This window comes from Pongo abelii, chromosome X (genome assembly GCF_028885655.2).
Source record: "Pongo abelii isolate AG06213 chromosome X, NHGRI_mPonAbe1-v2.0_pri, whole genome shotgun sequence".
Lineage (NCBI taxonomy): Eukaryota > Metazoa > Chordata > Mammalia > Primates > Hominidae > Pongo > Pongo abelii.
This window is the reverse complement of record NC_072008.2, coordinates 100,432,147-100,448,617: the sequence shown is the minus strand read 5'-3', so window position 1 is coordinate 100,448,617 and position 16,471 is coordinate 100,432,147. Positions and strand designations below refer to the sequence as shown.

The 16,471-nt window shown below is 36.5% G+C and overlaps 1 long non-coding RNA gene across 1 annotated transcript in view; it reads left to right on the top strand.

Annotated features, from left to right (window-relative positions):
* Positions 1-15,625, top strand: part of LOC129052990 (uncharacterized) — a 416,772-nt gene extending 401,147 nt beyond the window's left edge. Inside the window, exons 3-6 of the long non-coding RNA XR_008518119.2 lie at positions 3,954-4,151; positions 6,282-6,388; positions 11,431-11,479; positions 11,629-15,625. This is a non-coding gene — a long non-coding RNA (uncharacterized LOC129052990). The remainder of the gene's footprint in view (positions 1-3,953; positions 4,152-6,281; positions 6,389-11,430; positions 11,480-11,628) is intronic.
* The last annotated feature ends 846 nt before the right edge of the window (positions 15,626-16,471 follow it).

Here is a 16,471-nt window from a genome sequence, read left to right as displayed (position 1 = left end):
TACCACACATCTACAACCATCTGATCTTTGACAAACCGGACAAAAACAAGAAATGGGGAAAGGATTCCCTATTTAATAAATGGTGCTTGGAAAACTGGCTAGCCACATGTAGGAAGCTGAAACTGGATCCCTTCCTTACACCTTATACAAAAATTAATTCAAGATGGATTAAAGACTTAAATGTTAGACCTAAAGCCATAAAAACCCTGGAAGAAAACCTAGGCAATACCATTCAGGACATAGGCATGGGCAAGGACTTCATGTCTAAAACTCCGAAAGCAATGGCAACCAAAATCAAAATTAACAAATGGGATCTAATTAAACTAAACAGCTTCTGCACAGCAAAAGAAGCTACCATCAGAGTGAACAGGCAACCTACAGAATGGGAGAAAATTTTTGTAATCTATCCATCTGACAAAGGGCTAATATGCAGAATCTAAAAAGAACTTAAACAAATTTACAAGAAAAAATCAAACAACCCCATCAAAAAGTGGGCAAAGGAGATGAACAGACACTTCTCAAAAGAAGACATTTATGCAGCCAACAGATACATGAAAAAATGCTCATCATTACTGGTCAGCAGAGAAATGCAAATCAAAACCACAATGAGATACCATCACACACCAGTTAGAATGGCGATCATTAAAAAGTCAGGAAACAACAGGTGCTAGAGAGGATGTGGAAAAATAGGAACGCTTTTACACTGTTGGTGGGAGTGTAAATTAGTTCAACCATTGTGGAAGACTTTGTGGTGATTCCTCGAGGATCTAGAACTACGAATACCATTTGACCCAGCCATCCCATTACTGGGTATATACCCAAAGGATTATAAATCATGCTACTATAAAGACACACACACACGTATGTTCATTGCAGCAGTATTCACAATAGCAAAGACTTGGAACCAAGCCAAATGTCCATCAATGATAGACTGGATTAAGGAAATGTAGCACATATGCACCATGCAATACTATGCAGCCATAAAAATCGATGAGTTCATGTCTTTGGAGGGAAATGGATGAATCTGGAAACCATCATTCTGAGCAAACTATCACAAGGACAGAAAACCAACCACTGCATGTTCTCACTCATAGGTAGGAATTGAACAATGAGAACACTTGGACACAGGGCAGGGAACATCACACACTGGGGCCTGTCATGGGGTGGGGGCATGGGGGAGTTATAGCATTAGGAGAAATACCTAATGTAAATGACGAGTTAATGGGTGCAGCACACCAACATGGCACATGTATACATATGTAACAAACCTGCACGTTGTGCACATGTAGCCTATAACTTAAAGTATAACAAAAGAAAAAAGAGAGACGAGAGAATCAGAGGTTCAAAGAGAATAAAATATCTATTCCTTGAATTTTGAAAATATATATATATATGAGAGACCATTTATTATATTATATTTTTTCTAAAGATTTCCAAGCATGGCCTACAGAATCTCATTCATCTTCTCAATTATATTTGTGTTGGTAATTATCTATACAGAAGAAAAAGAGTGAACTTGCTTTCATCAATAAACAGTTCTAGGATTTGCTCTGTATGCATGTTTTTCCTGTGCACTCGTTCGTCGGGAAATAATATGAGTAAATAATCTACTAACCCTTACAAACTCCCTACCAGGTGACAGTGGGTCTCCCACAGTTGTTATGAATTCTTATGGACACTTAATTCTCAAACATAGTAATAATAGTCTGAGTACATATTTAGGTTTCATGTTTCCTAAAAACGATGCCATTTGCATGTTTTTCAGTACATTTACAACCTTTGAAATCATTGAACACATACTTTACTTTTTTGATCTACAACATATCACACAAAACAATGAAAAATACAAAGTAAACCTTTGAAATAAGTGTTTGAGATAATATTTTGAGGTACTTGCCTTTGTTTGCTTCTTTCTCCATAAAATACTCCTTAACATATAACTATTCACACAAGTTGAAGTTAGGGTATACTGCCTTAGGGAGTATGTGTGGCCAGGGGGAAGAAAAAAGTCATCAGCTAGAGCAGAGTCAAGAGCATAAGCAAAATGTCCTGGTAAAAAAGTGAAAGAAATGTTCTTTACCTAAATTAAAACTTATTTTGCACCTGAAATACAGAAAAAAAAAAAAAAACAGAAAGATTACAGAACTGTTTGTGATTTTGATGCAGCAGAGACCAAAACCTAAGCTGCCAGACCTCAGAGAAAAATGCATTGAATTAGTGTGTAGAGTCAGAAACAATATTGTACTAGAGTAAATAATGTGACACTTCTTGCACATCTGATCTTGTGAACTGAAATTTACTCACTACTAATTATAAGAAATTATACGCAGAAAAAATAGTAAGAAAAACTTTGGGATGGGGCCCAGATATCTAAATTTTAACAGATTCCCCTCCATTCATTTTAATGTTTGGGATACCCTGGTGCATAACTGCTTATTCTAGAATTTAAATATTTTGCAAAGCTATATCTCCCACCACTATATAGTTCGGTTATCAAGAAATCAAGCTAAAAGTTTGAAAGTATTACTAAATTATGTAAAAATAGAAGATGATCACAGATTTTCTTCTCAATAGATTTTCTAAACTTGAGATAATGGAAACTCTACTAAATCCTGACCTTTTGCAAAATACTGTGCATTATTTGACAAATTATCACATCAGTAGCTCAATTTTCAATGTGTTTCTTTAAAACCATTCTCCTGATAGGAGTTTGAAGCTGATTTTTTTCTCACTAATAGTATTACTCGTAAAGTTTCAGCAGTAAGTCCTTCCTTGAAAATCATACATCTAAGAAGAGGACAGAATATTAAAAAATGCTTTATTTATTTACATTAATAAACATAACAGAGTTAAACTCAATTTATACACACAAATATATATTTTTTAAAAAAATAAATTATCAAAAACATAGTTTATACAACATGTGAATAAGTAAAAAAATAGTGTGTTTTAAAACTCAGCCAATTTAAGGAAATTAAACCAGAATTAATTAAGTTTATATATTTCTTAATTTCTTACTAATTTTATTCTATTAAAATCTTTAAACTGAGGCCAGCCAGCACTTTGGGAGACGCAGGCAGGCGGATCACTTGAGGTCAGGAGTTCAAGACCAGCCTGAGCAACATGGTGAAACCCTGTCTCTACTAAAATACAAAAATTAGCCAGGTGTGGTGGTGGGCACCTGTAATCCCAGCTACTCAGGAGGCTGAGGCAGGAGAATCACTTGAACCTGGGAGGCGGAGGTTGCAGTGAGCCGAGATTGTGCCATTGCACCTCTGCCTCAGTGAAAAAAAAAAACCTTAAACTAATCATTCCCTTTTTGCTATAATATATTTTTAAAATATGAAAGAAATTTCCCTCAAAAATTTTAGAAAATGTTGGTTGACATAGGTCAGGGCTGAGAAACCAATACTCAAAAATTTGGCACTTTGACATGCTGAACTGAAGAACCCTCAGGACCTCTCTGACATTCCCTCCACCCTGTTTCTCAATTATCTGTCTCCACAAAAACACAAGATAAAGTTGTTCTCTGAAGTTTCCTTATCTGACTGAAGTCCAGATACACCTATGGAAAAAAACAAACAAACATTACCTCAGATTTTGTCCCTGAGTTTTTATTAACTGAAATTATATCGCAGGTAGAAATACTGAAGTCTGTCAACACACCTGGACAAATATGTCACAAATGATTGTCTGATCTGTGGATCCAACAAACTTTGTCTTCGGCCATTGCATGTTCTTCAAACCCTTTAAATTGTCCTAAAAATCAGTGATGACTCCCGTAAAATCATTCAAACTTCATTCCCATTTCTTTTTCTCCTAACAAGTAGGGTTTATAAGCCCTTGTACTGTATTGTGTGGTGGGGTAATCACTCTGTGTTTTTCCTCCCATGTACCATAATAAATTTATATGACTTTTATTCTATTTATCTGCTTTTGTCGTTGTTTTTCAGTGACCCTCCAAAGGACTAAAGGAAAGTTTTGCTTCGCCCCTACAGTTTTGGCACTGTGAGCAGTATACCAAAACTACTCTGCCCTTCTGAAAGCCACAGTGAAGAAAACCCAGGACCTGACAAGCCAGCAGAAGTGCAAAAATGTTTTACCAATCAGGTCATTAGCCTCTCGCTCTGTGGAATCTGGTTGAGTTCATGGTAAAACTCACTGTTTTTCACTTTTTCCCCTCCAAAATTATGATTAATGGAAGAAAATCATTTGCGTGACTAGTATCGGATATAGTTCTTCTGTTGTAGTTTTTGTTCTAAGTATTCATATTAGCTGATACTTTTCCTCCCAGAAATATTGTTTTCCTTTGTCTTTTTCTGTCTCGTTATGTCAAAGAGAAGTATCATAGGGTAAAACACAGGCTTAAAACCTCCATTAACGCATTTTTCAAGCTGACCCTGCACACTGGTCAGTTTTGTGTTTCTGACCACACCAGAGTCTATTTAGACAAACTTGTTGTAGGTCCCCAAAATAAAAACCAGATGAGCTTCCCCTCTCTTGTTCTATGTCACTGAGAGCTTGACTTGTAATCAAGTGGGAGAATGCTTTTCTAGTCTTCATCATTTATGGGGTGTGACTTTGGGGTGAAGTCTAGTGGTAAAGTCTGTAATATGGTTGGGAACCTGGGACATCTGAGATTTTAAGCAGCACCCTCTTTGCTCTGAATGTGCTAGTGTCTCAAGGGAGTCTGTCTTAAGACGTCCCATTCATAAGGGGCTTCTGTCAGCTCAATCATTTTTGCCTGATTACTCCTGGGAAAGTCTAATCCCAAGAGGGCCTACCAGGCATCAAATTAATGGGCCTGTAACTGGAAGCTTCCCACAAATTTGTAAAGTACTGAAGGAATGACACTCACAAATACCACACTTAACCATCTGTGGCAACAAGAGGCTTATTCTATCTTAGCCTATTTCTGAGAGTGAATTATTAGGAGATTATTGGAACCGCCTCTTTTATGCCCCCTCCAGGAACACCTCTTTGTTATCTAGTAAAAACTTATTCTGTACTTGGAAAATTACCTCCTGCACTTTCCATTAAGACATATATTGAATTGAGTTGCTGTTGAAATAAGCACACCATTGGACGTTCTAATCATCAGTGGCCAAAATGGCTCCTTTGAAGTACGAAGACTCTTAAATTTTTTAAAAAGAAAGACTTTAGAGATCTATTATTCTATACAAATGCTTTATTTGTATTTATTGGACAATCAAATTAAAAGAAAGATGCATAACAATGTCATGGCTGGTCTGGCGCGGTGGGTCACGCCTGTAATCCTAGCACTTTGGGAGGCTGATGGGGACGGATTGCCTGAGCTCAGGAGTTTGAGACCAGCCTGGGCAACACGATGAAACCCATTCTCTACTAAAATACAAAAAATTAGCCGGGCAAGGCGGTGTGCGCCTGTAGTCCTAGCTACTCAGGAGGCTGAGGCAGGAGAATTGCTTGAACCCGGGAGGTGGAAGTTACAGTGAGCCAAGATTGCACCACTATACTCCAGTCTGGGCAACAAGAGTGAGACTCTATCTCAAAAAAAAAAAAAAAAAAAAAAAAAAAAAAAAAAAAAAATTGTATCTTGGCTAGTCTTAGAAATTCTCTTGATGAAATTAAAGAGCAAAAGTTAGACCTAAAACAAAGTTAAAATCCTTTGTACATTCAAACTATCTGCCTCAGATTCCCTGTGGGACTTACAAAAGAGGCACTCTATACTACATATAGTCTAGAAATTAGATCATGCATTTTCACTGTTGTGATTTGGGTTTAATTTTCAGTCAAAAAATCAGTATCTGCAGATATAAGTTTTTTAACTTGGAAGAAGAAACATTTCCTTCAATGCCTACTTTGTTGAGTGTTTTTAACATGAAGTGATATTGAATTATATCAAAAGCCTTTTCTTCATTTATTGAGATAATCATATGGTTTTTGTTTTTAGTGAAATTTGAAAAGATATTTTTAAATAGCTCTGTAGTCAAGAAGTCAGCTTAATCAAAAGCTAGTATTCAGGTCATAATTTTTTTCAAATGGCCTTTCTGATTCTTTTGTTTTTTAAATCCTGTTTTGGGAAATTTTTTTTTTAGTCACCTGAAATACCCTTTTCATTATATGTTTAGGTCCCTCTGTTTGCTCCCTTTTTTGTTGGAATAATTTCTGCTAAAAAAAAAATGTAAAATTTTATTGGCCTTTGGAAAGCTAAAAATCTCCAACTGGCTCTTTTAAGACTTGTTCTCCCATTTATTTCTATTCCTCTGTCTCTTTTGCATCCTTCAATACCACATGAAAAGGTCTACAAGGAATGACTCTGAGACCACTCAAAGAACACAGAAGAAAGACACCACAGATTCTCTTTTGGGGATCCCCTGTTTTCCTTGTGGAGCCCCAGGAGTCATGTGTAAGTTCATCATAGGTAGAAAGCTCTGCTGTCTTTGGCACTGCATTACCTAATTTCTTTGGCTTTTGTGAGTACTAGGAGTTACTTTGTATTGTGAGAGAGCACTTGACCTTTGTATATGCAATGGCTGGCAAGTCACTAGCAACAGATACATTTTTGAAGGTGGTTGACAGCAGTTGTTGGCAGTGAATGGCTATTATTGTGGAGCACTACTCATTTTTTTTTGTATGTTTGGATAACAAAGGTCAGCTTGAACACTTGAAGGCTGTGAAAACACTCACCACTGTGGGATAAGACTCTTGTGATGAACGGGCTGATCACAGAATGGGACAATTGGCACTGGTCACTTACCAGCCTCAGGAAAACATTATTGTAGTGATATACACTGTAGAAACATTGCATGGTTCAGTCCTACGGTGTTTCCCATTTTTGGAGACCTGGGACTCAGTGTAAAAAAAATGGAATCCTTGAGTTTGAAGAATTTAGATGTTCTCCCTTCCAGCTGTACCTGTTTTTCCCATATACAAACATTAGGCCTTAATAACTGCAAAATGTTTTTTGGTGTGTGCTATTCATTGATGCACTATACCCTGAGCTCATTAGTCCAGTTTGCAAAATGAAGACTAGATTAGAAGCTACCTATACTAATGAAATGGATCTCCATATAAAGTCCTATGTTAAATTCCTATAATTTTGTTTTATCTTATCATTCATTTTTATTCTTCCACTAACAAACTCAAGTTCTTCCTTTCAAAAACTTTAAATTCTGTTTCCGTGTTTTGAAATGTAAATTTACTACCTTGTTTTTTTCTAAAACTCAGTAAGGTCTCTGGCCATGTGGAACAGACAAACTCGTTTCATTTATAGATTCACAATTTAAGCCAACTGTCCTTTTAAATGGCAAATTGCACATGTCTCATGGCTATAGATTTAAAATAAAAGGTGTAAGATTTTTATTTTGCCTGTCTGTATTTTTATGTATACACGTGTATACATGTCTATATATTGTCTACATGGTACCAAATTGACTTATATGAGTAATCATAAATTAAATAACTAGCCCAAAGACATTTCAAGTTTACATGACTTTGTAATCTTTTTAAAATCAAGATAATTTTGAAATTGCTGTCAAAACAAAATAGAAATGTTTTCAGAATTGTAAGTATTAATTTTATGTATTTCTGGCTGGGTCTGCTGGTCAAATTGATATTTTCTTTGTTAGTGTTTACGGTCATAAAACAGCTGTTCTTGTCATATTTTTGACATTGGCTTATTTTCTTAGCTTGTGACTTTGGTTTGAGCCTTTAGATTCTGAGGTCTAGACAACTGGCCATGGTAAGGCCTTGAGACATATGTGCGTCCAGAGTGCCTAGGCCTCCAGGTACAGGCTAGAGCTAAGCCAAATATGTCTTCAATGGTCAAGCTAGGCCTATTGGCCGTGCTGAGTAGGGTCAGATTCCCCAGCCATTGTCTTCACAGCTCTGTCTTCTTTTCTGGGCTCTGCACCTGAGACATAACCATTAAATTGCTTGCTTCCTAGGTTTTTTTTTAAATTATTTTCCCATTGGCCATTAGGGTTATTAAGAGTTAAAATTGTAAATAATAGGTTTAATTAAAAATACTAAATATTGAAAAAACTCAATTCTGTATGCAAAGTGTACAAGAAAAGTAGGATGTGTTTTTGGTAAGGAAGGTTATAAGAAAGATATAATAATGTGGTTTGTATTAAAGAAAATGTAATTTTCCTGGTTTAAAGGTTATTTAAGAGTTGTTTTAAACTGACGCAATAAAAAATGATGCATAAAACAAGATGGATACAGAAAGTTGGAAAAAAATTATAAGAGGTTGTAAAAGTTTTATAACAATCTTACTGTGTGTGATCAATTCAATTGAGATGATAGATCTATTTATATTATAAGGTTTTGCTAAAATTAGGTTTGATATTAATAATACATTGTTAAAAAAGTAAAATTTTGTTTTATTTGTTACACAATATTTTTGTATAGTATTAATAAGAAATAATAGATGGTTTTTTTTAACTTTTAAGTAAAATGCAAAAAAAGTAAAAGGCAGCAAGAGACAGATTCCGTTGGTCTCATGTTATGTCTATTAGGTCTTTCGATTATGAGGAAAACTGATTCTCTACTCTATCAAAAAGTAAAGATTTTTCCATTTTGAAACATTTGAATTACCACTTTGGTTAAGTAGATGACTTTTATTTTATAGTGGCCTTTGATTTTATTCTGATAAAGTGTTTTAAACTATTCTTATTTTGATACCAAGTGTTTTAAATGTTTTATAATAGAGAAACTTCTCAAAATCAAACTTTTAACTATAAATTTAGTTATTTTGACCTTGAACTATATTTTGGACATTTTAAATAGTGTAGTTGGAAATTCAGGAGAACATATTGGCTTGTTTGGTTTGTTAAAATCATAAAAAAAGCATTGTCAAGTAAGAAATGGTGTTTAACATTTTTTTTGAGTATTTGCAATATAGTTCAGGCCTCACTAGAAGCAGCTACTTCTTGCACAGTATGTAGAACCATGAGCCAAAATAAAACTTTTTTTTTGAGACAGAGTGTCACTTTGTCACCCAACTGGACTGCAGTGTTGCTATCTCAGCTCACTGCAACCTCCACCTCCCAGGTTGAGATGATTCTCCTGCCTCAGCCTCCTGAGTAGCTGGGACTATAGGCATGTGCCACCATGCCTGGTTAATTTTTGTATTTTCAGTAGAGACAGAGTTTTGCCATGTTGGCCAGGCTGGTCTTAAACTCGTGACCTCAAGTGATCCACCTTCCTCAGCCTCCCAAAGTGTTGGGATTACAAGCGTGACCCACCATGTCCAGCCTTTTATTAAATGTAAATTACCCAGCTTCAGGTATTTATGTATAGCCACACAAAATCAACTAATACAGAAAATTGACACTGAGGACTTGGGAATTGCTATAAAGGTAACTTACAATGAGAAAGTGGCTTTGAAACTGGGTAACAGGCAGAGGTTGGAAGAATTTAAAGATCTCAGAAGAAGAGAGAAAGATGAGAGAAAGTTTGAAACTTCTTAGAGACTGGTTAAATGGTTACAACCAAAATGCAAATAGTAATATAGACTACCATATTATGATACAGTGAAGGCCAATTGGATGAGGTCTCAGATGAAAAAGAGGTACTTATTGGGAACTGGAGCAAAGTTCACCTTTGTAACATCATCACACACACAGACACACACACACACACACACAGACACACACACACACAAAGTGACTTTGTGTCCATGCTCTAGAGACTTTTAGAAGTTTGAACTTAAGAATGATGACCTAGTAGGGTGGAAGAAATTTCTAGGTAGAAAGGCAACCAGTACGTGGCCTGGTTGTTTCTCACAGCCTATGATTATGTATGGGAGCAAAAGAATGACTTAAATTTTGAACTTATAATTAAAATGGAAGCTGAGCATCAAAATTTAGAAAATTCTCAACCTGACCATGTAGTAGAGAAAAATAGTGTTTCAGAGAAGAATCAAAGAGGGCTGCTGAGCAATCGCTTGCTAGATAAATAATCACGACTAAAAGAGAGCTAAGTGTTAACAGCCAAGACAACGGGTAAAGTGCCTTCAAGATATTTTAGAAGTATTCCAGGCTGCCTCTCTCATCATGTCCCAGAGGCCTAGGAAAATAAAATGGTTTCAGAGACCAGGCCCAGAACCCCACTGCCCTGCACAACCTTGGGAAAGTAAGTCCTGCATCCTAGCTGGTCTAGCTCTAACCACCACTTCAAAGGGTGCAAACCGTAAGCCTTGGCAGCTTCCACCTAGATTTCAGATAAACTATCAGAAAGCCTGGATGCTTAGGCAGAAGCCTTCCATGGGGCAGAGACACTGCAGAAAGACTATACTAGGGCAGTGACAAAAGAAAATATGGAATTGGAGTCCCCAAACATAATCCCCACAGTGGCATTGCCTATTGAACCTGTGGTAATAGGGCTTGTTATTTATACAGGAAACATTGCCTCTTTCTTTTGCCTAATTTCTTCTTTTTGGAGTAAGAATGTGAACCCAGTCTGTGTACTGCCATTGTATCTTGGAAGTAAATAAATTAATTTTGATTTTACAGACTCATAGGTGGGAGGAACTTGCCTTGAGTCTCAAATGAGATTGGACTTTGAACCTTCGAGTTGATGCTGGAATGACTTAACATTTCTGTGGACCATTTGGAAGAGATTATTATAATTTGCAAGACGAGAAAAACATGAGATTTGTGAGATAGGGGTGGAATAATATAGTTAGGGTGTTTGTCACCTCTAAATCTCATATTAAAATGTGATGCCCAGTGATGGAGGTGGAGCCTAATGGGTGGTGTTTTGGTCATGTGGGAACATTTTTTATGTCTGACTCGATGCCCTCCTCACAGTAATTAGTAAATTCTCACTCTGTCAGATCTGGTGAGATCTGGTTATTGAAAAGAATCTAGTACCTTCCTCCTCTCTCTCTTGATCCTGCTTTACCCTCCATTACGATTATGTTTCCTGAGGCCTCACCGGAAGCAGGTGCTGACACCTTTTTTTTTTGGTACAGGTTGCAGAACAGAGAGCCAAAATAAACTTATTTCCTTTATAAATTATCTAGCCTCAGGTATTTTGTTATAGCAACATAAAACAAACCAGTGAAATTTGTATGAAGATGTTATTCATATGTGTTCCAAAATTGCATGGGATTTCTAAGAATCTGATATGTCTTGATATATGTAGTAAACTGCTTTATTTTGATGCTTATTTTTCTAAAAGCTCTTCATAAATCCTAAAAAGATGTGTTTTCTAGGAAATTTATGAAAAAGTCCCTGACAATCGTACTTTTGAGTATAAGTTTTGGGTAACTTTGAAGATTATACTATTGAACTAGGTAAAAACTTCCAGAACACAAATTTTAGAAATCCCTGATGGATTCATAAAGATTGCCAAATCAATATCGAGCAGAACAAGAATTATATACATGGTGTTAAACTTATGGGGAAACATTGATGATTCGTATTATATTTTATTTTCCAGATTGAAGAAAACATTTTTATCCCAGCTATGTATAGCTTACAACAACTGGGTAAAGTATACTTTCCTGTTCAAAATTAAAGAGCTTCCTTTTCTCTCTATCTGATTTTCTCATAATTCAAAAGTTATTTGTGAGTATTCTTATTATGGCAATATAGTTATTTGCATAAATTCATTAGAATCTGTTTTCTTTTGTAACAGGGCACAGCTGAAGACAATACTTATTTTTACCAAGGATTTGACTGGAGCTTTACACTTTAAAATGTGATCAGACTGCTTTTAATAATTGACATTGGCTTTATAAAGCCAATAGATGTAGAAAAAGACAGTTTGTACCTTGTCTACATGGCTTTTTTTACCAGACTCCTGATCTTGTCATAAGGAAAGAATGTCACTTTCTAGCAGGTGAGAACCTCAAGATCTATGGAAAACTCCAAGAAAAAAAATTTAACCAATACACACAGGCATTACAGGCACAATCTGTTGTGAAATCCTTGGCTTGGCTCTTCAGGCTCAAGAGGCTTTTGAAAGTCTAACTTGAGACAGGAGGTGGAGTAAGATGGCTGAATAGAAGCCAGCAGCAATTATCTTACTATAGTCACACCAAAGTGAACAATTGTACACACAAGAAAGCACCTTTATAAGAACCAAGAAAGAATCAGGTGAGTGATCACAGTATTTGGTTTTAACATCATATCAAGGAAAGAGTAACTGAAAAGGGCAGAAAAGACAATTTTGTATTGCCTACACAATCCTTCCCCCTTCCCCAAGGAGCGTGAAAAGAGAGAATGAGTGTGCTTGTGGGGGGGAAAGTAAAGTGATTGTGGAACTTTGCATTGGAAGTCACCACTGCCCTGTCACAGCAGAACACAACACAGGGTAGAACTTGGCCAGTGCCCATGGAGGGAGCATTTAGATAACCACAGCCAGAGGAGAATTCTCTGCCCCAGCAATAGGAATCTGAGTTCCAGTTTGCCCAAGCACTGGCTGAATAAAGTGCCCTGAGTTCATGAATAAATTTGAAAGGCAGTCTAGGCTAAAAGGACTGCATTCCTTGGGCAAGTCCTGGAATTGCACTGGGCTTGGAGCCAATAGAATTGTGGTGCATGTGACCCCGTGAAACATCAACTGGAGCAGCCGAGAGAGTATGTTGTCCCTGTCCCAACTTCAGGCAATGCAACTAGGAAAGAGACTCTGCTTGCAAAACGAAGAGGAAACTGTAAAGAGGACTTTGGGACTTTGTCTTTCAACTTAGGTGCCAGCTTAGCCATAGTAAAATAAATCACCAAGCAGATTCCTGAAGCCACCAATTCTAGGCCTTAGCTCCTGGTTAGCATTGCTAGACACACCCTGGGCCAGAAGGAAACCCACTGCTCTAAAAGGAAAGACTCAGTCCTGGTAGAATTCACCACCTGCTAACTAAGGAGCATTTGGGCCTTTGATAAACATCAGTGATAGCCAAGCAGTAGTTACCATAGGACTTGAGAGAGACCCAATACCATGCAGATTTCAGGCTTGACCAAGCACAGTCCTAGCTGTGGTTTCCACAGGACTGCTGACATCACCTCTTTCCCAACACCAGGCAGCCCAATACAGAGTGACTCCATTTTTGCAGGAGTGAGGGAAGAGCCTCTCTGGTAATCCATGGAATTCTCTGAGATCTTACCCAAGCCCAACAAGGTGATACCTCTAGTCAGCAAGAGTCACAGTGTTAGTGGGCTGTGGATGCCCCCTAGTGTAGATATAATTGCAGTGACCAAATACATCACAACACTTCTATGTTACCTTTAAACATAGAAAGACTTTTCAAGAAGTCCAAAACCCCAGACTATGAAGATTAGAATAAATATCCAACTCTTCAATGCCCAAACATCAATAAATATTCAAAGCATCAAGAAAACTCAGGAAACCATGACCTCAGTAAATGAACTAAAAGTACTAGTACACAATCCCAGAGTTAGAGAGATATGTGATTTGTCAAACAGAATTCAAAGTGGCTGTTTTGAACATGCACAGCAAAATTCAAAATAACACAGAGAAAGAACTCAGAATAGAATATTATCAGAGAAATTTAATAAAGAGATTGCTATAATTTTAAAAAGCAAGCAGAAATTCCGGAGCTTAAAAAAATCAGTTCACAATTGAAAAATTCATCAGAGTCTCTGAATAGCAGAACCGATCAAGCAGAAGAAATATTCAGTGAGTTTGAAGACGGAGTGTATAAATGTTAAAACCCAATCCGAGGAAGCTAAGAATCACAATAAAACAATACAAAAGCTGAAAGACAAAATAGCCAATATAGAAAAGTGTGTAATTGACTTGAAAGAGCTGAAATACACTCTATACATATTTCATAAGGCAACTGAAAGTATTACCAGCAGAAAAGGCAATGCAGGCAAAATAATCTCAGAGGTTACAGACTGGCTTTGTGAAATAAGAAAGTCAGATAAGAATTTTTTAAAAGAACAAAAAAGAAGAAATAAAACCTTCAAAAAATATGGAATTATGTAAAGAGACCAAATCCACAATTCATTGGCATCCCTGAAACAGATGGGAAAACTGGAAGCCACTTGGAAAACATATTTCAGGATATCATTAATGAGAATTTATCCAACCTAGCTAGATAGGCCAAACATTCAAATTCAGGAAATGCAGAGAACCCCAAAAAATACTTCAAAAGAAGATCATTCCCAAGATACATAATCATCTTGGTCAAAATGGAAGACAAAATGTTAAAGGCAGCTAGAGAAAAAGAAAAGTCAATTAAAAAATTAAAAAGGGAAGCCCATCAACCTGTGAAAGGAAAATATCTCGGGCCCCCAAATCACTAAGGAAAACTCAAGCTAGAAACTGTTTAGGGCAAATTTGCCTCCCACTCCATTCAAAGTTATCCTCTGCTCACTAAGATGGATGCTTATCTGATTGTCTCCTTTGGAAAGGCTAATCGGAAACTCAAAATAATGCAAGGGTTTGTGTCTCACCTATCTGTGACCTGAAATCCCCCTTCAAGATGTCCCACCTTTCCAAACCAAACCAATGTACTTCTTACATATATTGATTGATGTCTCATGTCTCCCTAATATGTATAAAACCAAGCTGTGACCCGACCACCTCAGGCACATGTCGTCAGGGCTTCCTGAGGCTGTGTCATAGGTGCATTCTCAATCTTGGCAAAATTAACTTTCTAAATTAACTAAGACCTGTCTCAGATTTTCTGAGTTCACAAGTCTAACAGTAGACCATGAAGCAGAAACCTAACAAGCCAGAGGAGATTGAGGGACTATGTTTAAAATTCTTGAAGAAAAGAAATTTCAAGTGATAATTTTATATCTAGCCAATGTAAGCTTCATAAGCAAAAAAGAAATAAGATACTTTTCAGACAAGCAAACGCTAAGAAAATCTGATAACAAATGGAAAACAAATAGAAAAACATTCCATGCTTACGAATAAGAAGAGTCAATATTGTTAAAGTGTCCATACTGCCTAAAGCAATTTATGATTTTAATGCTATTCCCATCAAACTATCAATGATATTCTTCACAGAAATTAAAAAAACTATTTTAAAATTAATATGGAACAACAACAAAATATCCCGAATAGCCAAGGCAATCCTAAGCAAAAAGAACAAATCTGAAGAAATTTTTCTACCAAACCTCAAACTGTACTGCAGAGCTGTAGTAACCAAAACAGCATGGTACTGGTAAAAAAAAAAAAAAAAAAAAAAAAAAAAAACCAGACACATAGAACGAGGGAACAGAATAGAGAGCCCATAAATAAGGTCACAGACATACCACCATCTGATCTTTGATAAAGCTGACAAAAACAAGCAATGCGGAAATGTCTGTCTATTCAATAAATAGTGCTGAGTTAACTGGCTAGCCATATGCAGAAGATTGAAACTGGATGCTGCCTTATACCATAAACAAAAATCAACTCAAGATGAATTAAAGACTTAGATGTAAAAACCAAAACTATAAAAACCCTAGAGGCCGTGCACGGTAGCTCATGCCTGTAATTCCAGCACTTTGGGATGCCGAGGTGGGTGTATCACTTGAGGTCAGGAGTTTGAGACGAGCCTGGCCAACATGGTGAAACCCTGTCTCTACTAAAAATACAAAAAATTAGCCAGGCATGGTGGTACATGCCTGTAATCTCAGCTACTTGGGAGGCTGAGGCAGGAGAATCGCTTGAACCCAGGAGGCAGAGGTTGCAGTGAGCCAAGATAGCGCCATTGCACTCCAGTCTGGGTGACAGAGCAAGACTCCATCTCAGGGTGAGGGGTGGGTGGGGAAATCCTAGAAAAAAAAACTCGCAAATACTATTCTGGACATAGGAACAGCCAAAGATTTAATAATGAAAAAGTCAAAAGCAATTGCAACAAAAGCAATAATTCAGAAATGGGATCTAATTAAATTAGAGAGCTTCTGCATAGCAAAAAAAAAAAAAAAAAAAAGCTATCAACAGAGTAAACAGAGAACCTACAGAATGAGAGAAAATTTTTTTAAATATACCTCTGACAAAGGTCTAATATCCAACATTTATAAGGAACTTAAATAAATTTAGAAGAAAAAAAACAATGCCTTTAAAAACTGAACAAAGAACATGAACAGACACTTTTCAAAAGTGATTTTAATACATCCAGTGAACAAGCATAAGAAAAAAAGTCAATGTCATTGATCACTAAAAAAAATTCAAATCAAAACCACAATGAGATACTATTTTGTACTAGTCAGAATGTTTATTACTGAAAGGTCAAAAAATAACAGATTGTGGCAAGGTTGCAGAGAAAAGGGAAACCTCATACACTGTTGCTAGGAGTGTAAGTTAGTTTAGCTATTGTGGAAAACAGTTTGAAAATTCCTCGAAAAGCTAAAAGCAGAACTCCCATTTGACCTAGCAATCCCATTACTGTGTATATTTTCAAAGGAATATAAATTATTCTATTATCATGAAGAAACATGTATTTGTATGTTCACTGAAGCACTATTCAGAATATCAAAGACATGGAGTTAATCTAAATGCCCATCAATGGAAGACTGGATTT